General features: G+C 43.6%; 1 long non-coding RNA gene across 2 annotated transcripts; it reads left to right on the forward strand.

Annotated features, from left to right (window-relative positions):
• Positions 1-27965, forward strand: LOC308146568. 2 transcript variants are annotated; one of them, XR_013937115.1, is made up of 4 exons: positions 1-112; positions 4867-4921; positions 20541-20668; positions 27201-27965. It is a non-coding gene; the product is annotated as an uncharacterized lncRNA (long non-coding RNA). The 2 variants fall into 2 exon arrangements; XR_013937116.1 differs by lacking the exons at positions 1-112; positions 4867-4921 and adding an exon at positions 12147-12514.

The raw sequence follows: 27965 nt of genomic DNA on the forward strand, positions 1-27965 counted from the left end.
AGACGCACAAAAGGAGACGCGCCGCCGCCGCCGGGTTCTGGGAAGTATAAAAGCCGGCGGACTTGCAGTCGGACGCCCCCGGAGGACGAGACCATTAACTTGAACTTGATCGGTGCGTAATCAGACCCGCCGGTTGTTTGTTTGTTTGTCTGTTTGCCTGTCGTGTGCATTCGCTCCAAGTGCGTAGTTGGACTCTTTGACTCGGATTGGGTCAGTGACACTGTTGTGACTGTTCAGATAATCCGCCTCGTAAACTTTTAATAGCCAACCAACCAACATAAATAAATAAATATATATATTGGACCTACACAGATCGACACAAGTAAACTAAAAAAAAAAGATGTTTTTTAATTTTTTTTAATTTTAAGCACCAGTGCTGAACATCTCCCAGTTTGTAGGTCGTCAGACTGTAAATTCTCCCTCGTAATGCAAGAAAAGAGGTCGCCTATTCGTGCCCTAGTTTCCCTTCGCCGGAGAGGCATAATCTTCCCCTTTGTTGTCCTCGATGCAGGCAGAGATAGGCAGCCGGGAGGATCACGGCCATCCGGAGGAAAAAAAAACCCTCACATCTCTCCATGCCAGCAATTTGTAGGATCTCAAGTCAAATTGGTATTTAATTACACGAAAGGTAATCGGTCTACGTAAGATATACAGTATATATATGCTGGAGCTGTGTGGTTTCCCCATGATGTGTCACTTGTGGTCACCCCCCCCCCCCCCCACCCCACCCCAAGAGAAGTTTTACATGAAATTAATCCATTGAAATCCAAGTCAGCTGCGGGTTGGTTATATAGTGCGACTTTATTTTGAGAACAGGTCTCATAAAAATAAACTTGAATTCTCGAGAGATCCTCAAATTGAGGTGCGTTTAGATTTTAATGTGGTGTTTTAATGTGAGCGTGTGCACCGACAGCCTGAACAGGTGCTGCACATTCATCAGGTAGGACAGATCATGTCAGAATATGAGAGGGTTTAAAGTTATATATGACTTCTTTATGCCCCTTTCTAGTCATCTCATAGCTAAAATTAGTGTATATGATAACATGGCTTACAAAAAAAAAATTGAATTTCATTCCAAGTAAGTAAAGCAACTTTGCTGGTAATTTGTGTATTGAATGTTTTGCAGGGAAAATTGTAATTCCTAGTTATAATCGTAACTGGTTGTTTGACAGCGTTTCAATCTGCCTTTATCTGTGACCTTCACCAATAGTTGTGCGTTACATATCATGTATGCCAACGGTGACTTCGACTTGTCGCACACCAGCACTCAACTTCCAAAGTTTAAAAGAGGCACAGAAATTAACTTTATTAGGTGGACGGTTTATTTGTTTGTTTTTTTTGTTTTGACAACCTGCACATCCGGCTCTGTGCGTGACCTTCCGTTTGTTTTCTGCACGTGCTCGCAAGGCTTGTGCATGAGGTGCAAGGTTTTGCTCACAGTGGAGTATCTGGTGGAAATCACAGTGCGGCAGTGTTTCTCTTGGAGCTCTGCGTTCGCTAAGAGAAACGTGCGCCGTTGCCACATTTTCCCCATGTTTCGGTCTCTAAACTCTTTCCCTGGAAAGAGGAACAGAAGCGTCTGCAGCTGAAATGCAAGCTGGGTCACGGCGACCTCTTTGGTCTCGCCGCACATTCTGCAAACAAGAGTGTTTTTATGTGATCCGGCGATAATAAATGGGTATGAAGCACAATAATTGCTGTAAACATGAAAAGTCCTTTGGTGCCTCGGAGAAAATTGATCAGAAACACAGGTGGGCCCCAGACAATGGACGGCGGCTCGTTTCTGCGCTGCGAGTCAGTGGGACAGGAGAACACACATGGCTGCCGAGTGAAAATTGGCGTGATTATCGTCTGATTTGGGCTGCCACCATGAAGGCTCAGACTCTCATTGTGGACCGTTCTGTGCAGCGGCCAACACAAGAGAGGAGACGTAGGCTTGGATTCACCCAAAAAAATAAAAAAATCTTCTCTCATTTGCTTTCAAGCAGGGCTTCCAGCCTCCCTCCCACACACCCTGCCGCACTCTCATATCTCACGCAATTGATTGAAACCCTAAACGGCGAGATCAGGCCGAGCGCAGTCCGGCCTTTCTATGAATAGTTGATTGGATGCAATGATGAATGCGGCATGTTGTTTCTTTAAGGGCATTTCAGGTCAGAGGGCGGGTAGGCGGCGGAGTTGGCGTGCGGGGGGGGTTTGGCGTGCGTGGCTGATACTGCAGCATGCTGTCCCGTCCTGTATTTAGCTGCGCCGCGGCACACAGAGAGTCCCGTCACTCTCTAATCAGGTCATTTGGTGTTTTGTGAATGCATGCACGTACCGCTTTCGGTTTTATCGCCAGTGACGGGATTTGAGAGGTGTTTTGCACCTCGCCTGTTTGAAATATCTCGTCTATTTTATTGTGCGCGGCAGAGCCACCTTGTCATGTTCTAATCTGCACAGATGGATGGTGTATTAACATTAGGTGGGCGTCTGTCACTGGGTATTTCAGTTGTTTTAATAACGTGGCCTGCTACGAGCTGACGGCGCAAAGCCCCGCGTCGTGTGTGTGCACTTCTAAGTGCAACAGGCAATTGTTTGCATACGTGTTTGTTTCCCCGATGTGCTTCTTGCTGTCCCCCACCAAACACTTCACTTTTTTATATCTCTGCATCTCTCTGCAGGGCATTTAAGTGCTTGACCCAATTTCTCTGGCAACTAAGAATCCAACTAGTGAAGGCCTTCCTCTGTGTGTGTGTGTGTGTGTGTGTGTGTGTGTGTGTGTGTGTGTGTGTGTGTGTGTGTGTGTGTGTGTGTGTGTGTGTGTGTGTGTGTGTGTGTGTGTGTGTGTGTGTGTGTGTGTGTGTGTGTGTGTGTGTGTGTGTGTGTGTGTGTGTGTGTGTGTGTGTGTGCGTGCGCGTGCGTGTGTGTGTGTGTTGCTCTGGGTGTTTCCTCCCTGCCTTTCTAACAGGAAGCTGATGTGGAGTTCAACTGAGGACAGGGAAAAGGCCTTTTCTTTCCACTGTGAATCATTTGAGAGAGAGAGAGAGAGAGAGAGCGAGAGAGAGAGAGGGGCAGCGAGAGAGAGAGAGAGAAATGAAAAAAAGAGTGGAACTAGAAAAAAAAAAAAAAGGGGAGACCAGGCCACTGCATTGATTCAACAGTGCAATCTGGCCTGCTATTCTCTCTCTCTCGCCCTCCCTCTCCCCCCTCTTTACCCTTCCTCTCTCTTCTTTCATTCTGTATTCTCTATACCTTTTTTGTCTATTTCAGCCTTCTTTTTTTTTTTTTTCACCCCCCCCATTCTGGTTTTTGGAAATTCCTTGGTTGTCGGATAGACAGCAACCACTCTGGAGGGAATCGGTGGGTTTATGGAGAGTTCACAAGTCCTGTGAGAAGATTTGATTCGGCGGGGGGGTGGGGGGCAGGGGGATTCTGTGTGAGGGCTTGATGTTGGAAAGCAAATGAAGCAGGGCTCTGTGGGGAGCAGTGCAGGTTCTTCCGGTTCGGTTTAACATACCCAAAGCTGGGAAAGAGGCTGCCTGCGTTTGTGCACTTTGGAAGAGATCATAAAAACACCTACACAAACCGGCTTTATTGAGGCCAGTGCAGGACTCTGCGGCGGATTCGCAAACTCTTTGTGTTTCCTGCGAGCCGCGATGACACTCAAAAGAACAAGAGCTCAAACGAGCTGATAAAAGTCTTCTCGGGCGAGTGACGAATTGCCTGAAATATTCCGGTTAAATCCCGGGACGCGGCCTCGCTTCTAATGACCAGACATGACTGGAAGCTGGCAGCGTGCATCACAAAGCTGTAATCATTTTTGAAACGTTATGTGAAATCAATCAGTTTTAAGTTCACCGAGTTCAAATCTGTTTTAAACATTTTTTTTTTTTTTTTTTTTTCGTAAGAACCAAACTGAACGTCAGAAACGTTGAAGCAGCATGACCTAAACCCTAATTGTAGATAATCTCATCTTCAAGGTTTCATGTACATATTGCGGCAAAGCAAGATTTAGGTTTTTTTTTTTCGGTGAGTGGGGTGTGTGTGTGTGTGTGTGTGTGTGTGGGGGGGGGGGGGGGGGGGGGGGGGGTGGAATTAAATAAAACCAGATATTAACTGAAACCACCTACTCAGCCTCTTTCATGTGTTTGCAAAATCTTTTAACTGCTTCGGCCGGATGTGTGCAAGATTGAACTGGGATGGTTGTGAGACGCACTGCTGCTGCAGCAAGATGGAGAAGTACATGGATACGTGCTTGGCAAGGGAGAATAATAGAAGATGTACTCTGGGTTTTGATCAACTGTGCTTCTCGTGTGATATCAGAGTGGCCCGAGCCTCGCAATTTTAATTTTCGTGTGTCTTTTTTAACTTTTTTAACTTTTTATCATTCTGGCATTTATTTGGTGATTATAGAGCCACTCGCAGAACATGCATCTGTCCCGTACAGAGCCCAAGAAAGGTCACATCACTTCAAAGAAACGGTTCAATATTTCTTTATTTATTTGTTTGTTTTGGACATGAAAAAAAATATGGATTGTCATTGCGCAATTAAAAATAAAAGTTATGGTTGAACGGCAAAAAAAAAAAGAAAAAGAAGAAGAAGAATGAATAAATCCGAGCTGGTCGTTTGCCCAACGGCACCGACTTGTAGCAGCAGCAATGTTCCAGTAAGAATGTCCTGTTCCCAGCTTGCGCTGGCGCACACTGAGAGAACAGCACGCAACAAAACCCTGCACCTCTCGTCCTAATCAATCACTGATCTCTCATCAGTTTTCACAGAGGAGGTTAGAACTACAGAGCTGTGCTGACTGCGATGGTGCTGATGTGGATTTTCACTCTTTTGTTTTGTTTTTTTTTCTTCTCTTGTTTTGTCTTTGGGTGCAGTGGACTATGTGTGAGGACGATAAGAGACCACCAGGGCCCAGAGGCTACCAAGCAGGTGAGCACACACACACTTACACAACTTTTTCTTTATTTTATTTTTTTTACGTCAGTCCAACAAATTGAACATCTCTTGGAATTGTTTTTTTTTTTTAATCCAAAAGTAATTAGGGGTGACTTTCAAATCCCATTTTAATAACTTACTTACTATAATTCGAATACATTTTCTGGGCATCGTCCCTCTTCCCATGTGAAACTGCAAGTAAGACAGAATGTACAGCGATGCTCGAACTGAACTGTCTCTGTCTAACGTCACGATGCAAGCAAATAAAGTTGTAATAGACCATAAATAAGAGTCACATTCGAGTCGGGATGTGTCCAGAAACATGGCTCTGGGGGAGGGACGAGCACGCCTGCACTTATGAGAGGAACACTTGAGGGGATTTGATCATTGTGGATTTTTTGTAATGAGCCTCTCCAGGAATAAACAAGCATGTTGCGTGATAATTTTGTGATTTTATATTATTCCCTTCCGTGAAGTCGAGACGAACGACACGGTCACTCCTCGTAAAATGTGAACTTTTTGTTTTGTTTTCCACTCTCACGGAATCGTTGCTGTTTGGAAATGTGTTTTTTTGTTGTTGGGTTTTTTTTTTGAGCAAAGTGTGCTGGATACGAGAAGTTGGTGATTCACAGGAAGATATTTTAGAATATGCACCTGCAGCAAAAGGGGGCAACTTGTTGAGGACTGTGGACGATGCTTGCCTCTTCTAATTTCTCCAAAACCCGACTCTCGCCTCTGTGTGTATCGACTCAAAGCAACTGAATTGAAAACCCCTCTCGACAAAGACACGTGGCTGTTGGAATACATACACTTGTTTTCTTATAAATTCTTGTTGCTGGTAGTTTGTCGTAACTTGCATGGGGTGGAGTTTGGTGGTTGCAGTGTGATTTCACGGCTGTGAGATCAATGTTAAACTCCAGGAGAGTTCAATGGGTTCACTCCAGACACGTCGCCACTAAATCATGATGTTCCTCCTAATCTCGTTTGTCTTGTTTTATCTTGTTTTAAATGTGAAAACAGCATGCTGCCCGCGCACCAGAGTGTCAAACATACACAGTGTGCTCTGTTGAAGCCACAGCAATTAGAGCTTGTTTTGAATTGTGTATCCAGCCCCGGAGTGCTCCGTTTTGCGGCCTCGACGTTTACATTAAATGCAAACAATTTTCATGTTCCTCAGCTCAGTTGTTGATATTTTCTTTATTCAACAAGACTGCTTCAGTATTTCTGCAAACATTAGGAACTTCAATACAGATTAAGTGGGACAGCATTTCATTTTATTGGGGGGTGGGCGTCATGATATTTGGGCTCAGTTGACATTGTCTCGTCATTTTCCTGTGACATTCTGATTGGACTCGGTTCATGCTTCACTGCTTCACTCAGTGCAGTGTTGAAGTGGTGGAATATGTTCAAAAATTCAACATTGAATCGTGTCTATTGTAGCGTAAATGATAGATGATGATGTGTTGGAATACATATGTTACAAAACAGCCAATTAAAATGACTAGTAGCTCTGGCATAGAGTTTGCACGGGGGGGGGAGTGAAAAATAAATGAATAATTGAAATTAACTAAAGCACTTGGCAGAATATGTTGTGAAAGAGTACAGTATGCAGTTATGGGAATAAATAGCAACCCAAAGCGAAGATATGCTTGATATAATAAAGATGTTTTTTAAAATATCGAGTAACTAACTTCGCAAAAAGTAACTTGAATTGTTATTTACAGTATTTGTAAATACTGTAACATGAAGGTTTTTTTTTTTATTTTAAATTTTTGATTTTCTGCCTGTGCTGTGCTTCTCTGCTCTGAACACACACTCTTCTGTCTGACTGCAGTGCAGCTCATGTGTGACCTCTGCAGGTGTGACTCCATATACAACAGGCCTACCATATTTAATGAAACATTTACATTTGAAACATTTACACTAAGTGATTTCAACATGCCCACTCATTATTAAATTAAAAAAAAAAAAAAAACCTGCAACATTTTGGTACGCACATTAATTTAAAAGTAGATTTTTAAACATCTAATATTGGGAAACATGGAACTGAAGCTTCTTTTATTCCTCTTCTTTAAAAAAAAAACAACAAAAAACTGCACATCAATCATCCAAACAGTGAAGCCTTGTTATTATAGTGCAGATCACTATAGCGAACTCCAAATTTATTAAGTGTAAAACAAAGCGCACAAGTTAGAAAGCCAGTGAGTCATGGTGTAATTTATGAAAGCAGATACAGTGTGTTTTAGGAGGTGTTAATTATGTGATGTGAGAGGACTGCAGCCAATTATGGAAGTGGGAAAAAAACAAAAAAAGCAACCAAACTTTTTCCTCAGTTTAGTTTGTACACATTGACAGCGGATTGGACTTAGTAGGTGGACGCTGTCAAGTTTAGAGCGTTTGCTCCACTTCTCACCACATCCCATCTTTGCACAGAAACCCTTCATTTGACGACTGCAGCTCGAGGTCCAGTAGGGAGCCTCCCCTCAGGGCAGGTGTTGTCCAGATGTGCTCGGGAGCCTCATCCCCACTGATCTCTCTTCAGATTGACAGCGATGGAACCAGAAAGCTCTTGAATCCCCGCGACCTTCCTTGGAAAGGCTTCTTCCCTTCAGTATCGCGTGGAGATTTGTCAGGGTATCAAATGTACAGTCAGACAATGAATGATCCTCCACATTGTACGTCGTTTTTCATTGACGGGCTTCAAAATAAAATCAGATATTCTAGTTATCATCACTAGGAATATACACATCGCAGACTAAATTTACATTAGAGACACCAGGCTTTAAACATGTTTCATTCCAAGCCTCCCACAGCGCTCTGGCTGCACTTTTTTTTTTTTTAGCATCACTTGTCTGGTTTATTTGTAAGAATATTTTGTTTTTGTAACCCAGTTAACCCAGTTGTGGGTTGACTCATGGAAATCTCGTATCTCAGTTTGAAAAGCTGAGACAGTGATTATGGAAATCCTCCGTTGGGTTGTCTGGCTCCTTTCCATTTCCGTGGCTCATAAACACCGCAGTCATACTTTAATTTTTTGCATGTGAAGCCACGGATAGACCTCACTGTATTTATTTATTCCCTGCTTTCACTAATGAGGTTGTTCCGTCACCCCAGTATCAGGAATAATCAATTGATTAGCTGCAGTATGATGTTGTGATGCACATTATTTATTCTCTTCTTCACTTCTATTGTGCTCCTCTGGATCTCATCTCTCTTTTCCGCCGTGCTTCCTCTCCGTCCCCATCACTTATTTCCAAACGACAGAATTAGAAAAGTAGAATGCGACATTAGTGGCAGGTAACACAATGAGGATCGCTGCAAAACCCAGTGCTAATTAGGCCGCGTCTGCATATCAGGCGTTGACTGGTGTCATACTTGATAACGGAACGAGTTCAGGTCCACCAGCGTCCTATTACAAATCATTAGGTACGAGGTAATTACGGGGTGAAGTTCAGCGCGGTGCAACAGTGGTTGTGATTTACAGAGGGCCGGATTACGGGGGAGGTGTAAGGTAACTTTATCTTTTGCGTGTCTGTGTTCGTGAAGGAGAAGTAATCAGAGTGGATGATTGCTCTCCACCAGACAACCAGAATGAACTCTGCAGTGGCCAAAAGGATCTCTCTCTCTCTCCCTCCCTCTCTCTCTCTCCCTCCCTCAGTCTGGGGGCAGCCCAGCCTCCACAGAGCGCTCAGCCTCTGCTGCATTGTGGCCCGGGGCCTCATTTGAATGGGCCTTTAGTATTTTGTGTGAACAAGTCAGCGCCATTTGCATTTGTTCCAGTCACAAAGGTTTAACAGGTCAATAGGGACTCCCTGGCAGAAAACTAACACGCTAGGGTAATTTTTTTTTTTTTTCTTTCCCCTCACTCCCTCCCTCACGTCTCCTTCATCGCTGTGGTTGTCAGGCACCCCAGCCGGCCTGTCCTGGTTGTATGTAACTCTCAAGCATGTGGCGCCTATACGTGTGTGTGTGTGTGTGTGTGTTTATGCATGTGTGTTTAATTGGTGATAGCAGGGTGAGAAAACAGAAACTCTCCACGCTGTAGTGACAAAAGTTTAATTAACATGCAACTTATTTGAGTGACAGAGGGGGTTTGTTTTGTGTGTTTGAAAGGGAACAAAACAAAAACTGAGTACAGACTTTCTTTCATCACACACACACACACAAACACACACTCAGACTAACAGAAAGTTTAGCATCCAGAGTGTTTACACACTTAATACAAAATTCTAACTCGGTGTAGAAAAATGCACGATGATATGTGGGGGCTAGTTGCACCTCACCAGCCTCACTGCACACTTCACAAGTGTGATGGCAGCAGAAATGACCATTGTGCCTTTTATAAAGACAAAAAAAAAAAAAGTATCACTTTGTTCGATCGGCTTTCAGTTGTTTTTCTTCTCTTCTCTGAAAACTTGTCATTACATGAAAAAAAACAAAAAAAACAACAACTTCTCTCTGCCTCTAGAAACAAACAAGACCTTGTAGGTTTGTCAGATTCCCAATGGAAACTAATGGAGACTGTTGGCTTAAATATGTCGAGCCTGTTAACATGTAATTTTTCAATTCAGCGACTTCCAGCTTAGAAATAATCTTTAAAGCAGACGTCTGTTTCTAATGCATGTTAATGTTCATATAAAGCTCCCAGTGTGGCACATTAAAATAATTTCACGTGTCTTAAGTAAATTGCTTGCTAATTCGCACAGAGGTACTTTTTTTTTTACTAAACCATTAAAGCCAGTGTTGGTCCCAGTGTTGCGAAGCTGTTGTTCCTGAGCCAGTGGGCCTTTTTGAAGGGGAACATTTAGAGAGAAAAGAGAAATGTTTCATTAAAGATTTATTGTGATTTTTGGACGGCTAGCTAAATTGACTTTTTTTTTTCTTATGGGGCTATTTTCCACTGAGCATAGACTCTGTCGCTCATGTGGCTCACTTGGGGCTTCGTCCACATCCAAGATCAACAGCACAGTGAATGATCTTTCTCTGCCGACGACATGATTATTTGAAAAACCCGAAAAAAAGAAACACGATCTGGGAGCAAGTTGTGAGCTTCGCTCTTTACATATTTGATAAAGTCTAGTTGAGTGCAGATCAGTGTTCATGCAGGTTTCAATTGGAGTCTACATACTTAAAGATTTCATGGCTGAGTGAATCAATGCCTTGCTCAAGGTCAAATATGGGTGTAACTCACATCTCCTTTGTAATTCTACATTATAGATGCACTTCTTACATCAGTATCACACACCTTTCAGTTTAAAATGTGTTTACATGTGTTAGCGTAGGTATAGTATGTGTCGCGACTGACTGCTCGGCTCACTTCTTATTCAAGTTAGAGGGCACATGAGTCATTTTCTTGTTCCGGGCATTAATTAGTATAATCACTGTATACAAGAGCGTGCACTCGATAAGGAACTTCCCTTAGTGAGTTGGCGCCCAACGCATAAATATAGAAGGGAATACCGACATACGCAGACACCGTGTATATAGTAGGATTTAAAACTATGTACACATCACGCACAACTGTACTCGTGATTAAAACACACCCCGGTTGTATTTACACCAGCACTTTCTGAGTGGCCTCTGAGATTCTTTCTCGGGGACGTTTGACAGACAGCGGAGGAGAGCAAAGTCGAACATTTGGGCGGCGGACCTGAGCGGGAGCCGCATCCTGTCGACCCGACCCCCCCCGACTCGAGTGCCGAGCCGCACTCCGCTCTGCCGTGTTTTGCTGTCGATTGTTTGTGCTTGAGCCGCGTGACCCACTATTTGCGCGGCCGTCCGTCCATTATCTCTCGGAAACTCGCTGCAACCGGGTTCCCGGGGAAAAAGAGAGAGAGAGAGAGAGAAAAAAAAAAAAAGCGACGCGAGAGCCCAGCGTCAGGTGCTACAAGCTTGGAGCCAGGCCTGCAGCCAGGCCCAGAGAGCCAGACCTGGCAGCTCCGAGGCTGCGACGTGTGAAACGCTGCACACAAAGGAACTCACTCCATCTGTATGCACCCTACATAGGCAGGCTTTTGTTGCAGCCGACAGGCACATGACTGCTAGCATCTTAACCCCTGAGAGCCAGCGTCTCCCTCCCTCTCAGTCGACAGCAACACTGCAACAGACACCAGTGAGTCAGTACTTTTATACAACAAAAACAACGCTGGATTCGAAGTACTGTTTAGCGGTCTCATCATTTCAGACACGTTTGACATTTTAGCGCACGTTCCGCGCCCGCGATTCTTTTTCGATTAGCGATGTATGTTTAAATGTTGGAATATGACTTTAGAACGAAACGCACACGGAGGTAAAACTAACAGCCAAACGGTTCAGGTGATGTTCATGCAAAAAGTTTCCAGATATAAATGAAAGTTAGAAACTGGGTCAAAACAAACAGTTGAGGTTGATAATGAGGTCATCCATTAACACAAGCTCAAAACAATAAGAAAACATGAATTAATAGTTAAAATATGCAAGTAAATATTTTCGGTGTTTCTGTCGGAATTTACAAAATAGCAAGCTCAGATTAGACAGTCAACTTTTACATACAGTTTAATGTGTGTGTGTTTGGTTAAATGCCGGCTTTTACTTATTTGTCTGAACATCCTGCATCAAGTTCCGGGGACAGTTCAGAAATGAGTCTGCCGATTCCCTCTGGGACGCGTCTCAGTAAAATCCAATTAAAGATAAATCACAAGCGTCAAGACTCAACGAAAGCAGCAGTGAGGAGATCCTCCGACCTAATAGCACTCTTAATCGTTCAATTTGAACATGTTCTAGGGTCGTCCTTGAGTTAAGTGTTCAGCATCACACACACAGACACACACACACACACACACACACATGCACACCCTTGTTCTCGGTCTGGGGATGGTTTTCTCATTAAACCTCAGCAAACCAGCAATAAAAATAATTAAACAAATTGTCTAAATTCAGAACCTTGTGAATGCATGGCGTTGGTCACACATAGAGAAACTCCTGTGCCTTCTGTTACCTCGTGTGACCCGGACCGCTGCAGACTCCAGTGTGTGTGTGTGTGTGTGTTTTTGCATGTGCGAGGCCTGCAGCCTGTGTGTTCAGACTCGTGCTCAATATGAAATCCAACAAAACGCTTTATTCGATGCGTTCCGGAACCGTTAGTCAGCTGAACTTGGATGCGGGGCGACTTGAACATGCTTTGCCATTCAGTCAGGTGTCGGATTTATTTATTTATTTTTCAAACTGAGGAGATGTGGACCAGATCAGGGACAAGTCATAGAGTTAAAATAAATAATGGCTGCACATCATTTCCCCTCCCCTCCCACTAGACACAGCCACCGCCATCTTCCCGGTATTAAACGTGGGCGTACCGTCCCGAAGGGGGCTCGGGTGCGTAAGGGTTCCTATTTGGGCCACGCGAGGCCACACAGGCCCCATCCAGGCTGCGGTGGTTCTGTGACGTGGCACTAAACGAGAGCCAACAGCAGGTCCGAGTGCTTAAGAGGTGCTTCTGCTCCCAGAGAACACCAGAGACCATGCATCGCAAGCCGATGTCTGATAAGAGCTGCAAAAAAAAAGAAAAAAGAAAAATCATTTATTCATGGGATGGACCCCAAAATGTGAGCAGTGAGTATCCGTGAATGATGAGAGGTGCTTCTGTGTGTTGAGGTGAGGCGTGAATTTCGTACGTAGAAGAGGAAAAGCATCTGAAAAGTTTGACTTTTATTCATATATTTAATCGGCTTAATTACAGTTTGAGTGAATTTGTGTTTGTTTTGTCATAATGAATGAGGGACAGACTGAAATGGCGAGTGTTTTAACCTTGAGAGCACCTCACTGTGAATTTAGGACATGTTTCTATCTGCTGGGAGTGAAAATACTGAATACAAGCTTGATTGAGTCTATATTAGTTCTGCTGTAAATTTACATCAAAGAAACAATGGGAAAAAGTTTTGGAGTTTTTCCCTTTTTTGTTTTTTTTTCTTCTTCTTTTTTTTTTTGCCAAGTGTCAGAGTGACATTTCTTTATTCCCTGAATAAAAATCTCTCATTACATCTCGAAGATGGGCAATGTATTTTGGTAGCTAAATTAGAAGCCAAACTTTCCTAATGAACCAGACAGTTGCAGAATGACCTCGAGAGGGGAGTTTCATGGTTAACTGAAAGTAGGACGATCGTTCTCCCAAAGCACTGCCCTTACTTTAATGAAGAAGAGCTGCAGAAAGGACAAGCTGTGACGCCGTCAAACTGCTGCTTGCTTAGGATTTACTGTCCGTTTGCCTGTTTTAAAAGCCGTTGTAGGCCGCCCGTCTCGAGCCGAGTCGCGCTCAGATCGATTTCGTCTCTGCTCTCCTCCAACCTTTGCTCCCCTTGCTGCCGAATCGGCTCCCTTGCACACAGACGCTGGGTTTTCAGAGGTGAGTGGCTTAATGATTGTCAAATAAATACATCTGAGTCAAAGTGCTCAGTCATTGACCCTGAAAAGTGTGAACTGGTTTCAGAAAACACGCCACAACAGTTTTGTTATATCTTCGTTTTAGTTGTTCTTGTATCCGGCCTTGTAGCTTTTCCATCACGTTGTTTCTCTTTGTTGCTTTAATTCCCTCGAGGTGTTCACAAACTAAGTTTGTCAAATATCTTAGTAACTTTAGAACAATTCACAACAATTAAATTCAAATTAAACATATGCTGTCAGATCGAAGTGTTTTAAACGATGTGTCTATGAAATAAAAGGATTTTCATCAAAGATTCAAAATGTCTAAAAGGTCTGAAATTCATCAACGGGTATTATTTTAACGGATTATTTCCTCAGCTTTATTTATAACTTTGTCTCTGTCGAAACACTGATTTCATATTTGAAAAGTATAAAAAAAAAGAGAGAGAGAGAGTCAGAGAGAAAGGGAATCTATTTTGAAAGTCGGTGCAGCAGGATGCAGGAAATTCAAATTATAATTACATGCTGCTTAAAATATGTTCCTTTTTTGAAGGTGGGGAAAGGGAAAAGCATTTAGTTTTTTCTTAGTCGGTGACATATCTGGAACTCAAATCATAGTTATTTTCTTTTAAATAAAATCTACATTCTAAATAAAACCACATAATTATTAATTTTTTAATAGACAAAGAACATAAAAAGTATTGATATATTCAAATGATCGAATCATTATTTTACTGAAGTAAATTATATTTCAAATGGTTTCAGTATTCACTAAATAGTCATGTTTTCTTTTTTCATACACACTTATCAGTGCTGATGTCGACGTACTGTACGTATAATATCTTTTTCTTTTTTTTTTTTTACATCTTTGGCTTCTTCATATATGTCACGAATGAAATAGTGTAACAGTTGATTAAATTTTTTTTTTCGAATTCTGGCAGGAAGTATCTGAAAATATATACACGCTTTGCACCACTTGAAATGCATCATTTGAAACAAAATGTTTTACAAAGAGTTCCTTTGACGTGACCTTTATTTGAAATTATTCAACAATTTGCCACAGTCTGTTCTTCATCCTTGAGAGTGTGCGCAGGGTTAACCTTTGTATCTTTGTATCTGCTGGAGCCAAAGAGACTGAAGGAATTTAGATGTTCAGCTCGCACGCTGTCGTCTCACTGCGGCTTCCTGTTGCAGCTTTTAAAACATACTTTTATTTATAGGGTTGTATTTAAATGTTGTACAAGGTGCAGCTTTTTTTTTTTTTTTTTTATGGGGGGGGGGGGGGGGGGGGGTGTTTGCCCCGTTTTTAACCAGAGTGTGAGTGGCTGCATCACTCAGGCCACCATCTTGTCTCCTCCTGTCCTCCATTTTGTGATTTTGTCTCTTAGATATTCCCACCTGCCCCGATCAAAATTGCATCAACGCGTGTCTGGCTTTCACTCTTAAGCCATACAAATAAATTCGGCATTGTTTACTTCTTTTTTGGACACATATTTTATTTATCTGTGTTCCTCGTCCAGCTTTGTTTCATTGCTGACAGCTAACCTGTTGGAAAAAGTCTCTTCTTTCCAACTTGAAGCGCCCCTCCTTGAATGCTGAAGTCTCCATGCTTTCAGTGTAAAGACAGACAAAACTCTTCAAAGAGGGGACCGAGTCCGATTTGACAGGGTGTTTATCTCTTGACACAATTTGTCCATATAATCAGCAGCACTCAAGTTCAAGGATGCATGCGGCATTCGCTTTTACAGCTCTGCAGCGCAAGCGACTGTGACCCGTAGCCCCATAATGGCCGCCGAGGGTCACGGAGGTTAATAGAGACTGATGTATGAGGCCCCAGAGTGACATCCCAAAGGGGATGGCCCCTTAATCCTTATTAGGCCTCTGTGTTAGTGATCCTTACCTTTCAAAGCAAACAGCACGCTCTCTTTGCCATGGGGCCCCCAGCCTGCCCCCGGCGTTACACTTCTGACCCCGGGGTCGTGGCCTTTGTTCACAACCCTTCAGAGGCTGACCCTAAGGGTCACGGCTGTAATGGAGAAGTTGTTGAGGCGCGTGCTGCCGAGGGGCCCCTCAGTGGACCACCTTGTAGAAGGAGCCGGCCCCGCCGCACTGGTCACCGTGTGTGTGTGTGTGTGTGTGTGTGTGTGTGTGTGTGTGTGTGTGTGTGTGTGTGTGTGTGTGTGTGTGTGTGTGTGTGTGTGTGTGTGTGTGTGTGTGAGAATGTACAGATGAAGCTGTAACTTCCAGGCTTCACATACAACAAGGGGAAATCTTGTGCGAGCGCTCGCCGTTCAGGACAAAGTTTTCACTTCCCAACATTGTGACATTTTAAACACAATCGGTCCAAAGGAGGACTCATTTATCTCTGCTTAAGTTTTATTAATCAATAAATTAAAAAAACAAAACCAAAACACCTGTATTGTACTGAAAAAAAAAACAGAAATGTTGATGATAGGTTTTTAAAATTTATTTATTAATTTTCTGTATTTTATTTACGCCTTCAGATGAGACGCTCATACTTTTATACTCATAATTTTACTGCAGTTCATATTGTAATATGCACAGTTTCTTGTGTTCTGCGTCTCTGAATATCGTGATTGTGTGTATGTGCTATAAATCCCAATCTCTGTGTGTTTGTGTAGTTTAATAGCGTGTCTGGGTGACTCATGAGGATGCGAAAACACTAAAAGTCCGATAAGACCATTGTATCATTAACTTCATTGTGCATTAAAACTCGTGTCGGCTGTGAGATAGTCACAGATACGTTCTCCTCATGAATTGTGCCATCACTGGAGGATTGACTTCGGTATTCGGCGTTAAAGGATCTTTCCGGCATCTTCATATCGCAGCAGGACTTTAATACATTTTTTGCATAATTAGAGTAAACGCCATGCAAGGCAGTCCACATCCCGGTGTTGACCTGGAGGTGGAGAGGGCTGATCATATATGGAGATTTCATTTTTATATACCAATATATATATATTGGTGCCCTGTAAATAAATAAAGGTGAATGGAAATTGCGTTTGTAGACATATCGAGATGTCACAAATGAGGTTGTTCGTGTTGGAGTTTCTTCAATGGCAGCGTGACGCAGGCCGCTCCTGCAGGGGCGAGGCCGCGCAGAGGGCTACAGTGTCAGAAGTTGGCAGCTGAGCCAAAACCAGAGCCGTATCCTCGCATGAACTCTGCACGACGTACGGTGCAACAGCCCCTGCCAAGTTTCTTGAATTCCTGCCACATGTTAGATGGTAAACAACTGACTTGCAGAAACAGTGTCTCTGCTGGTTGATGAAGAACAAGTGGGGGGGGGCAATTTGCAGCTGAGATGTGCATTATGTTTACATTATTGTTTGTTGTACAATCAGCCTGCACTTGTGGTGAAATTTGCACTTGTGGCACTTGCAATTGGCTCAAAGACGTGGCGAGATGTGACGTCACAGGGTTCAGCCCGGTAACCGTTTGATCCCCGACACGTTTTGTTTGTTGTTGGTTTTTTTATCATCAAGAAACCTGAGCAACTTTTCTTTTTTTTTAATCTCGATAAACTGCTTTTGAAATCATCAGTTACCTAATTTCTAGCCTCGGTAGTAATAAGGAGTTCTTTTCTCCCGTCCTCCGTCCTTTTTGTGCATCGTGTGTTTGTGAAGCAGGACACAGAGAAACAGAGTTTTATTGTAGCCCGTGGAAAACTGAGGAGAGTTCCTGCAAGACAAGTGCACCCATTCGCTGTCTCTCCCTCTGTCTCTCTTTCTCCAAGTCCGTCCTGTGAGGTAGAAAGGCACACAAGCAGCGTAACGCCTTTTCTTCCAGCCTCCTAGACTGAGAGCAACGAGGTAGGAGGCACTGCAGCTAACCAAGCGGCCATGTTCGTTCGTTTTGCTGCTCACCGGCTCGTACTTGTTGTTTTCTTTTGCCCACTTCTCCCCTGTTGAGGAACATATGTAGAAAAAACAAAACAAAAACTAAACTAAAGATGAGGAGGTTTCTGCACCTTCCAGTTGTTTTACTGTGTGAGAATCCTCGTCAGGCGACGTGTGAAGAAGAAAGACAGATTTCAAATCGAGGCTAGCTAGCTGCACTCCTCAATGTGAAATCCGACGTTTTGTTGGAAAATTTCCCCTTTTCTTCCTCTCTTTTGTACGGCCGCTACTTTGGGGAGAGAAGTGGGGGGGGGAAATTTGCCAGTGTTGAGTTCTGAGTTTCTTTTGGGGAAGAGAAGACTGAAGGGGAGGGGAATGGTGTCCAAGAGAGAGGAAGTTGTCTTTCTCTCTCTCTCTCTCTCTCTCTCTTTGCCATGGGGGAATCTGTTGAAAACAGCGACGAGGCATTGCAACATTCTGGCCACAGAGAAAAAAAGTTTTGGGGTTGGGAAGTTTGGGTGGAAACCGGACGGGTGTGAAATAACCTTCAGCGTGCTGATGCAGAGGTTAGCAGGTGTGCATGAGACAGCCGGAGAGATAAAGGAGAGACCGCAGGGGCGGTATCTGGGAAAACAAAACCAAAAAAAACAACAACAACAAAAAAAAGATCCCTCTCAATGCAGGATTAAATGAACGCTGGGCGCAGGGCTGTTTATTACTGTAGGCTTTAACTGTGCTACTGACAGGACAAGAAAGGGTGCAAGACAGAATAGGCTGGACACAGAACGGTAGGCGGCGGGGGAAGGAGGGTGCGGGACATGAGCGGAGTCGTCAGCAGAGTCCATTTTATCGCTCGGTTCCTGCCTGAGATCTCTCCCTTATTCGCACACGGGACCGCCGCCGCCACCGCTGCTGCTGCGGTTCGCAGCAGGATGAAGGTGGCCTGGTACTGGCACATAGCGGGCGCACTGCGGTAAATATTAGACGATTTTACAGCAGGGTTCACTGTTGCAATCATGGCGGGTCAGTCGCACCCAGGTGCTTATCTGGTTTTCAATGCGTGCCAAGGCGGACCGTTTAGCTTTTTAACTCCCGAGCATGATCGAGCAAAAGGGACGGCCCGAGTCCAAACAGAATTCGTCACTAATCGCACCTGGCAGTTGTTTGTTTTTTTCTTTCTTTTTTTTATTGGCCTTTATTTAGTGCGCCATTGCTTCCTCGCCACCTGGAAGTTTTGTGTTAGAGGACACGTGGGTCAAAGAAAAATGTCTGTTCTCGAACTCAAAGGCAGCAACGGCAGCTTCTGGAAAGAAAGAAAAAAAATAAAATACAGCTACTTTGTTAATCTTTTGCTCGAATCTTATACTAAGGTGTCGCAAGATGTCCCAGAATCCTGTAATCATTCGCGAATGCGTGTTTGCAACGACTCTTCTCTTCAGAAAAAGTGCACCGTGCCCCCCCCCCCACCACCCCACCCTCAAACTCTCTACCGCCACCTTGGCTGCCTCCCCACCCTGCACCGTGCATGCGCACATTGCACCGGTGCCAGTGATGAAAACGCGTAGTGCACACGCACTCCCACACGTCCCTGTTTCATCATCAGCTGAGCTCGCTCTCCTCCACTCACGTCTCTTCTCCCCTCCCTCTCTCGCCCCCTCCCCTCTCTGCGCTCGCTTCTTTTTCTATCCATTGCTCTCCTCCTCCTCCTCCTCTCTCCCTGGGTCCCGGCCACATGCGAGAGGGTAGACTAGGACGCTGCAGCTCTGGAAAAAAAAAAAAAAAAAAAAGAGGGGAAAAACGCTCTGCTGCTATTTCTACAGAGCGGGCCCTCCCCTTTAGCTTGCCTGTGCCAAAAGAGGGAGGGATTTTTTACTACTCCCAGTCTCAGGATTTTAACCCTCTGCCTGCTCTCACTCCTCTCTGCAAGATCTGTTCCTCTATATCATGCAACAAGTGGCGTTGCTTGACTCCTGCTTCGTGATCACAGCGCCATTCCTGAAGACATTCTTGGAACACGAGTTTCCTCGTGCGTTCGGTCACGTTTTCTTCGCCTGGGTCGCCGGTACAGATAAACTGGACTGGGTAGAATCTGTGATTTTGCTGCAAAGGTCTTGAGGCTGTGTTGCTTGATTAAGCGCCATGCCTTGTTTTTTTGGGGGGGTTTTTTCCTCGTGGTTTCCTCCATTAAGGCTTCGGAGGAAGGCAGCAGTTGGTTGCATGCTTATCTTTGGACCCGCTCCTTTTTTTAAATTCGCATTACATCTGCATGTTTCTTGTATCAAGTTGAGTATTTATATGTATTTTTCTCTACTCGTATACTTGACCTCCACCTTTCCATCTTTAAACCTGTCCCTCTATTGGGCTTTCTGCCCCACCCTCTCTTTCTCATGCCCCCTTGCCTTCTCTCTCTCTCTCTCTCTCTCTCTCTCTCTCTCTCTCTCTCTCTCTCTCTCTCTCTCTCTCTCTCACTCTGGCAGTCTCCAGTGAAAGGGGAGCAGGAGGGCGGAGCAGAGATGGGGCTTTTTCTGGGACAGGTGCCAATTCTACACAAAAGACACAAAAATCCCAAAAAAGAGTGCGATATGTTCCCAACGACAGGAAAAAAGTGCCGTGCTTCAGGAACGGATTTGTAGCCATTCCGTGTGTGTACATGTGTAACTCTTTTCCTCTCGCAGGACTGTTGGCGAGTCGCGGCAGAGATCTTGAATTCTCTTCCTTCCCCCTCTCGCTCGTCTCTCTTGCTCCCGTGAAGGCATTTGAGTTTCGAGCGGGGAAAAGAAGGAGGGGCGGGTGGAGTTAGGAAGGGGCAGAGAGAGGCGGAGCCTTGCCGCCTATCCTCCCTGCCAAGGCTTCTGCATTATTCATATGCCCGGGCCAGTGCTGTGATATGACTGGCTGCCTGGCTTAGCATTCATCCGACATTCAGCAGCTCTGTTTGCTAACATTCCTCATTCAAAGCCTTGTTAACTGCCAGACGGGAGGAACACGCGACTCCATGGGAAACCCACATGGCCTCCCCATTGTGGCGGGCCCTGACAGTCTCAGACTAGGAGGTGGCAGACAGGGGAGCGAAGAGAGGCAGTGGTTTAGGAAATATTAGAAAGCAGCTAGCAGGGGTTTGGAGAGGTTACCCGAGGATTAGAGACAGGTATTTGGGCAAGGTAGCCGGATTGTCAGGGTAAATCCCAGACTGTGGGGCAGACAGACGCACGGGCCAAGGCGTTGAGGCGGACAGACAGGGAGGCTGGTACTTTCTGGGACTCTGAATGGGTCTCTCGTTGGCGTGCCCGCCTACTCCTTGCAGAGAGTGCAGAGCTGTGTGACTGAATTCGAGCTCCTTCTCTGCCCTTCCCCTACAGAGAGGATCTGTGGACGTACACTGTGCAGCTACCGACGAGTCCAGAACCGCGGCCGCCGGGAGATTTCTCGCCCCGTCCCGGATAGCCGATGGGTCTGGCGTCCGCCAGTCGCTTCAAAGTCTCGCCGGGTAAGTCGAGAGAGCATGTGTGGGTGTCGAGGTAAGAGTCTGGGTGCATGTATACTTTGTTTGTGAGGCATGCGTGCATTCTGAGGGTATCTTTTGACTAAACAAATGCAGGGCGCTGCGTGGTTGGACCCGTTCTCCACGCTTGTGTCTGTAAACGTGGTGTCTGGGTGTTGTTTCCTCCGGGGCTATCCGTGGAGAGAGGGCTTAACTATATATAGGCAAACCAGGAGGAAAATGGCATGGGACTTAGAATTATGACGAAACACAGCTAAAGTCTTTCCTGCGATGCTCCGGCCTTTAGTTTTGATTCCCTCACCGGACCTTTTTGTGGGTATGGTAAAGAAACGGTTTTGGAGGGAGCAAAGAGGGACTAGTGGTGTAATGTTGGGATAAGGGCCAGACAAGGCCTGCTACACAAGGCCGAGCCCCACCACAACGCTCTCTCTCTCTCTCTCTCTCTCTCTCCCCCTCTCTCTATCTCTCTCAGTCCCTATGTGAGCACGTTTCTCCCTCTTCATCTGTCCCAGTCATTCACCCTTTATTTCTGTATTTAAAACACGATTCTCCGAAAACCGTTTGTCGTTTGTCTGAGACGGTATATGATCTGAAAACGGGTCGACGATGACACGTGGCCCTATGTAGCTCTAATAAAGCTGGAACAGTCGTTTTGTATATACAGTTCGTCGTGCTGTATTCGTGCGGGACGACTTTAAAATGCTTATTTAGATTATTATTTTTTTCATTCTTAACAGCGAAAACAAGCAACACAACATGCTGTAAACATTTTCTGGGTTCAATTCCGGCCAATAGAAGCTACACCAATACCAGGTGAATATTAAACATCAGTTTGTTTTTTACTTTGAAAAAATATTATTTTTAATATGAGTTTTCATCAACATTCATTCCGCACATGCGTCATACCCAAGAAAGAATATCCGGCTCTGATTTAGTCTTTTATGTCACATTATTTTCACATAATTAAAAAATGCGGCACACCCTTCATCAATGTCGTCATGCATCTATTAATTATCCTTTTTTTGGGTGTTTTTTTTTTAAACAAGCTCAGATTGAAAATCTCGTCTTTTTTTTCTCCACACTGATCGTCCCTGTGTGTGTGTGTGTGTGTGTGTGTGTGTGTGTGTGTGTGTGTGTGTGTGTGTGTGTGGCTTCATGTTGAACACCTCAGCACATCAGAGTCGACCATGACCAAAAGGTAGGAGTGGAGGCAGCGTGAGTCATCTCAGATAGCTCTAGTCATCCCACCTACATCCTACGTTTGACAGGCCTATTCATCCGCCACTCTCCCACCACAGGGCCTGGCACCAGCTCCTCTGGCACTGTCGCCCTGCAGGAAACCCTGACGTCGGTCCCCGTGCTTGCCGAGACCCCCAGTCAGGCGAAAACTCGGGAGTTAAAACTCCGGCTATTTGGACTCGTATCACATAAGTCATTATTATTATTATTATTATTATTATTTTTATTAATCGGCTCACAAGGTGCAGCACTAAAACCAAACATAGAGCACTCAGATGGAGGATGTTTGTCTCTTGCTGTGTCCTCCTCATGTTATCTGTGTAACTCCTAAACACACATACTGTAAGTACAGTATTTGAGGAGGGCTGCATTGTAGTTTTCAACACATATTTAAGGGAAATATAGAAGCCGACGTACGCGTAATTAATCCGTACATCATTTTTCCCTCGTAATATTGGTAAATTTCCAAAGCATAGTTTTTTTTTTGTAAAGGTGATTAAAAACAAACACGGCTATCTTTTTGTTTATTTCTTTTTCTTTTTTTTCTTTTTTTTAAATGTCAGCTTATTCACTTTTAATGGAGCACACCGATTCTGTGTTCTTCGCCAATTATTTGAATTCCTGAACCGATTCCTTGGAGAGAAAAATCGATAACACATTGTGAGACTGTTGTTGACGAACACAAGAAAAAAAAACAAGCAAAAGCGAGGGAAACGTGATAAGCGAGAATAAAGAGCATCGGACCACATCTTGTAGCAGACACACAGGACTCTCGCACTCAAACGCAGCCAAACACCCCAGACACATTTGATGCTGTGTACCCCACAATGAACCCTGGCTCCCGGGATGAATGGGGTTCCCACGCCTCTCCCAAGGAGTGCAGGGCACAGCCTCCTCCTCTGAGCATTCACACACACACACACACACACACACACACACACACACACACACACACACACACACACACACACACACACACACACACACACACACACACACACACACACACACAAAGCATGCACTACAGATGGCCACACAGTCTCAGTCAAAGACACAGGTGCATTTGAGTATGATCCACACACATGGAGTGAAATCGCACAATGCCCCATTTTACAAAGTATACCAACTCACACTTGGGGTTTTTTTTTTAATAACATGTGCACCTTTGATTTTGATAAAGTGATTTTATATTGATTACTATTCAGAGCGGCTACAATTGTGATGGAAAAGCGAGACCGAATGATCTTTGTTGCTGATAATTTGCCCCCCAAAAAAAGGACTTTGAATTTGTTAAGCAGAAAAGTAGAAGGGAAACTCGGTGGAAGATTTGTTTTGGAAGTTTTGTGTTTCGGTTACACTTTGTGTGAGTGCGTGCCTGGGTCAGTCATGAAGTTTTGTGTTGCAGGAAGAATTTTTATTGCGGCATGTTTCATGTGAGATCATTGCATTTATTGTGTGTGTGTGTGTGTGTGTGTGTGTGTGTGTGTGTGTGTGTGTGTGTGTGTGTGTGTGTGTGTGTGTGTGACTTAGGGAAAACTAATTTTCCATTACAACTATGTTTTAAAAAATAGGACATTAATAAAAAAAATTGTTTTAATTAATTTCTCCTTTGTCAAATTTATCAGTACTTTTAAAAACACAACAAACATAATTGCTTTTTTTAAAGAACTACATTTTTCATTCATACATATAAAATATACACAATATTTCTATTGTGTACATTTCTATAATTGCACTTGTTAGACTTTTGGTGGTGTGTGTGTGTGTGTGTGTGTGTGTGTGTGTGTGTGTGTGTGTGTGTGTGTGTGTGTGTGTGTGTGTGTGTGTGTGTGTGAGACAGTGATGGGGGCTTACACATTACTAATTAATATTTTCACATTTGTTTTAATTATTGTCTTTTAAAAAATGAATGAAGTAAAACTATTAATTTAACACCTATGAATATATATTTTATACTTGTGTTTTACTGCAGTGGCTTATGTTTTAATATGATCATAATTTCCTTAAATTCACGATATAATTTTAGATGCAAAATGAATGAGAATCTACCGAACTGGAGAAAATTTAAATAAAAGCTGAACATGAATCCACAACTTTTGTCATTCTTGTGGCACAGAGGGAGATCAAAGTTCCACTTGTCAGAGAGCTTTTCTGAGGGATGGATTTAGGCTTTTTCAACACAGTAATATAGTTGTACTATGCAGTAATGTAGTTATACCTTCTATATTCAGCTGCAGGATCCTGAGCCTTGATCACTCTAACATATGTTATATCAGTACTAATGATACAGTCAAGTAACTGCCTGGCAGGTTTATGACCTGTGTGTGTGTGTGTGTGTGTGTGTGTGTGTGTGTGTGTGTGTGTGTGTGTGTGTGTGTGTGTGTGTGTGTGTGTGTGTGTGTGTGTGTGTGTGTGTGTGTGTGTGTGTGTGTGTGTGTGTGTGTGTGTGTGTGTGTAATTATATTTATCTCTCTGCCTGTCTCTCTCTGTTACAAACTCCTAATTTTGGCTCATAACTTTTTTTTTCTTAGTCTTTCATCCAAACCAAGGTCAGTTTTGCTTCACAATTTTTTCTTTACATTTTAAAAATACTTTTTTTTAAAAATCGAATCTACACATATATAATTAACTTAAATAGTTATGTAATTCTTAAAATTTTCTCATGTTATTGCTAATTTTTGTGCATTTTAAAGGTAAAAAAAAAAAAAAAAAGCGTTTTATTTTGGTCCTGAAGAATTTGCATGATTCGGTTCCTTCTTCCGCCATCAGGCACAGAACACGCTTTCCAAATTTGGCCTTTCGTGTTTCGAATGCTCCAATATGACAGCGAGTGATGCGTCTTAACAAATAGCTTTGACACGTATACATATATATATGTTCTGTGTGTGTGTGTGTGTGTGTGTGTGTGTGTGTGTGTGTGTGTGTGTGTGTGTGTGTGTGTGTGTGTGTGTGTGTGTGTGTGTGTGTGTGTGTGTGTGTGTGTGTGTGTGTGTGTGTGTGTGTGTGTGTGTGGGTGTGTTGTCAATGTAGCTCCAAGATAATCCCATCAAAGGAAAATAAGTCAGGAAAAACTGTCAGGGAAAAGCCGTGAGCCTAAAGGTCAAATGAAGATTAGAGGGAAACGGGACACGAGGGCACGCCGGCTGGCACCCCGGAACTGCACAAAGGCCTGATTGTGACAGGAGTCCTCTCTGCCCTCACGCTAGCAGCCACCCCCTCCGCGCTCTGGGGCAGACCTGACACCTGTTGGCGACTCTGCTTAACTGCATGCAGGAGTCACTTTTTTTGTTGTTGAAACAAACCCCGAAACGACTTTGACACTCTTTTTCCCACTTCCTCCTGACGTCTCAACGGCGTGGATCAGCAGACGGCCGCACAAATGCAGTCACGAGTCTGATTCACTGTCATGAGTTATTTATCTGTCCGTTTTTATTTCCCCGATTTTTTCCAGCGACGCCACGAGATGAAATGGAAGGCTTTTGGTTCCTGTTTGCCGATTTTTAAATTTTACTCCAGTAATGCAGACACACATCACTTCAAAGAGTGCAGGGCCGAATCTGAACCGTCCTGGTCTGCCTTGATTTATTCAGCATGATTTGACAGTTTATCCAAACCAGTGTACAAATGTCATTTCACCATTATCTTATAACTTGTTTTTAATATAACAGCATGCCCTTAGTTTCTTTTTCCGACTATATCAATGTGATTACACTCTTATGAACATAAGTACCAAACTCGTTAAATTACTTTTAAATCCATTTCTCAACCTTCCGGAAATACATTTTCTCTGGTTATTCTCGATCAGCAATGTCAAACGTGTGGCCCAAACGAGAGGGTTTAATCTGAAGTAAGAAAATAACATTGATGATATTTACTCGATTTTAGTCCTGTAAAAGTGAAGAACTGCTGTTCCCAGTCTGTCTCAGTGATGCAGCAATGTAAGCCACGTCATTGCTAAAGGAGCATTAGCCTCAAATTCAGGTTTGCCTGCAGACGCGTGCTGAAATCCTGACAAGTGACTAGTTTCTGTTCACATTAAAAACACGTGAGAATCACACTAAGACGACTTTATTAATCCTCACCGGTGCAATCCAGTTCAGCAGTGTATACTAGCTTAGCCAAGGAAGAAAATGAATAAAATGTGAATGTAAAAAAAATCAAGTTTATGTTCAGTAGGAGCTCTTTAAAATGTATTTATTATTACAGGTTTTTATCATAGCTTTAGTAAAAAGTGGATGAAATGTGAACAGTTTGATGGGTTTTTTTCTTTGTTTTTGCACTAAAACTAAGTTATTGTTAATTAACTTGTGCTTTTATCATTTTACTGGTGTGAGATCAGACTTTATGGTGAACTGAAGGCACCCACGATGTAGATAATCCATAAAATGAGCTGTCAGCAGCTTTTATTAGTGTGTGTGTGTGTGTGTGTGTGTGTGTGTGTGTGTGTGTGTGTGTGTGTGTGTGTGTGTGTGTGTGTGTTACTTTGTGAAACGTCATTTCCAATCCAAACAGTTAAGATTGAGGTCTCTTAATCATCGTCTGTAATAGAGACGTTGTTTCTGGAAAAAGGTTTTTCCCTTTAGGCTTCCAGCAGGTCATTTCTCAGTGCAGCAAAAAAAAAAAAAAAAAAAAAGAGCCTTCATAAATCACCATTTATCTAAATGTACTTGCAGTGACCCTTTAAGTAAAAGGCCCTCTCCTGTGTAAACCTGATACCACACACACACACACACACACACACACACACACACACACACACACACACACACACACACACACACACACACACACACACACACACGCGCACACACCATGAAAGTGAAGCTCCGCCATTTACCTCGCAGGCTCGGACATTAAGTAGCTCATATAGAGATTTGTGTGGCATTTATGGGATAACCGCCCGGCAATAAAACAGCCACAAACCGGTGTGTGTGTGTGTGTGAATGCGTGTGAGAAGTTAAAGCACTGACTCATTTTTATTTATTTATTTATTTTATAAGTCCGAGCACACCTCGCACGCTCCCCCCGTTGCTCTCCGGCTCGAGGGGAAACCACAGCAGAGCCGGAAACTCCGTGCAACAACCGCAACCTGTCGCCTTGACCCTTCACCAACACACACACGAAAGCAGTGTCATGTGTTCATATGTAGGCGTTTTGTGTGTGAGAGTGTGTGTGTGTGTGCAGGTTGAAGTGCCCCGTCGCCGCACTCTGCTCTCGTGTCTGACACGCAGTGAAAGTCCGACCTTTGGGCTCAACTCTCTCTCCTCTCATTTCTCAGGAAACCTGAGACGTGGCGAGTGGACGGACCTCGCAGGCCTGCGGCGACGCGGCGGCCCGCGGCCAGGCCCGAGTGACACGCAAGGAAGTATCTCCACACTTTGATTTGCCACCGTCACACCCGAGAACGAAAACGAGAACAGCAAACTGCATTTCACGCAAATGTGCAATTTGATTTAAATGCATATGCACCCATTAAGCGAGCAGTTTTGAATTGAGGTTGAATCGTTGTGGAAAAACTCGATTTTCCTCTTAAATATATAGATTTACATCTATATAAAAAGTGTAAAAACTGTAAAATATTCAATGAATAGAATAGAAACACTTTCTTAATCCCTGATAAATTCTCAACAGTGCTGCAATCTATAGCAAATTGAACAAATAATTATAAAATATGACAAATAAATGGAATAAAATGTGTATAAGTTAATATCAGTATGCAAAGCTTGACAGTGAATACATTCAATATGTACAGAGTTTTAAAAAAAAGGGTGTATTTATGAAGAAGAGTAGTCGAGTTTTGATGGACACAGGAAGGAAGGGAGAACCTGTGGTGCTCTGTAGGGTGCCTCAGTGGGGGGAATCTGCCAATCAATCTTTATTTCTATAGCACCTTTCATTCAAAAACAATGTTTTACACAATATAAACAAATACAGTAATCCCCTCATCAAACACACACAGACACACACACCGACTGAATTCAATAATAAAAACGACAAACGGTAACAAAGCGCTACCCAGAGAATTACAAGACAACAAATTGAT

This window comes from Blennius ocellaris, assembly GCF_963422515.1.
Source record: "Blennius ocellaris genome assembly, chromosome: 22".
NCBI lineage: Eukaryota > Metazoa > Chordata > Actinopteri > Blenniiformes > Blenniidae > Blennius > Blennius ocellaris.